We start from the raw sequence: 1,857 nt of genomic DNA, 5'->3' as shown, positions 1-1,857 counted from the left end.
AAGAGTCCTGATGAATTATAACATTAGCTGTGGTCTCGGGTTGCTAAGCACCATCGCTTTACACCTTAGGGTGGAGAAACCGCAAATCCCAATTCACAATGCAGAGGTGCAAAAATCTAATTACATAGAATAATGCCCAAGGACTCTCTTTTTCTTCTAGTAAATGCCTTAGAGAATGGGGATAAATTGGATTCTCCATAATTGAACTAAAGGGGGTATGTGAGTGTTTTTAAAGAACATTTATTACTGGTGCTCAAGCGACAGGTTCTTGAACAGCCTCTGCTAGGAAAAGGCCAAGTGATTCATGGGCAGCCTTGACTATGCAGCCTGCACGGCAGAAACTCCACCTTGAGTTAAACATCAGAGACACATAAACCAATTTAAGTTCTCTATGATTTACTCTGCATATTAATCCACAAAGAGAACATACAAACACTTATCCTCCCAAGAGCTCATATTAAATATGTCAAAGTCATTCCAGGAGCCTCCTGGTGATTAGAAAGCATCTGGATAAAGTGCAGGCATGCTTAAGAACAAACAATAAAACGCAGTTTCCTGGTTTTCAGAACTCATATTCATAGAGATTTGAAATTCTGTGAGTAAAGCCTATAGTGAACTTGCCCTCGAACTGTTAGAGACCCTAAGTTTTTTCCAAACCCTGTTCTAAAGGCAAGCCTAGGATCTTTAACATAGGCACAAAGGTGAGCCTGTCAAGGGCATTCAGGGAGTCCACATGTGCTTACAGATGCTAAGTAAGGGAGCAAACACCAGCTCCAGTGGGTAAGTAGAAGCAAAAACGTTTTCTACAAATGACCAGAGCCACTGGCATCAATTAAGGTCCCATCAGCACTACATATTTAGTAGAACAATATCTTCAAAGTTAATATTAGTAAGAGAAACGGGGGAGACATTAAGAGAGGAAAAACACAATAGCATTTTATGTTACAATTACCACTACCTTATTCTGTAGAAAAACAAAACCCCCACTGTGGTCAGCTATTCCAGAGAACAGCTTTCTAGAACTCTAAAGCCTTGAGTCTGGCCTCCTTTTTAAGGGAAAAAAAATATTATTGGCAAGAAAATATCCATGCTTACACATTTATGCTCACTTCTGGCTTTAGCTGTAATTAGATGGAAGCTCACTTAAATCTCCTTCCATTTCATTTGAAAAAAGTGCTTGGAAATTTTCAAGATTATTTTGTCATTACCTCACAGCATGCCTCCAATCTTCTCATGACACATAGGATAAGAATAAATCTTGTTTATTTTGCCACTTTTCTAAGCTGTCTAATGTCCCCCAAGAAAGCCACAGATTGGTTGTCTTTTTCTTTATAAAAATGAGAGGAAAGAGTGTGAAAAAGAAAATTAAACCAATTTAACACAGCTGCTTTTTCATAAAGCACCACAAGAACTATGAATTCATGAGAAATAATAATGTTTTTGCTCATTAGACGACCTTTCTTGGTTTTGAAGAAAATATATAACTGAAATTCGAAAACTGAAATAATGAGATTCCCTTTGCTCTTTTTGTGTCTAATCATAGTTATTAAGTCTTTTCTGCATATATTTTATTAGAGGCTCTCAGATTATTCCAAAATCCTGAAAATATTCTTTGCTTAGCGATGGCAACCATGCAAATGAACACAACATGCACATTAAAAGAAATCAGGCCAGACTTAAAATGAGCCAGGCAACAAGCCTAGGAATTTTAGTGATTTCCCCTTCCAACACATTAGGTTCTCTGGTGTCTCCTTCAGGTTTCTCTCTTATTTTCCCATCTTTTCCCCTCATTTTATTTCACTTTTCTTCTTTCCACACAGAAGTACATTTCTTTGAAATGCTTTCTTTGTATTTTGC

This window comes from Propithecus coquereli, unplaced genomic scaffold (assembly GCF_000956105.1).
Source record: "Propithecus coquereli isolate 6110/MARCELLA unplaced genomic scaffold, Pcoq_1.0 Scaffold146, whole genome shotgun sequence".
In the NCBI taxonomy this organism is placed as follows: Eukaryota; Metazoa; Chordata; class Mammalia; order Primates; family Indriidae; genus Propithecus; species Propithecus coquereli.
This window is presented reverse-complemented; position numbering follows the sequence as displayed.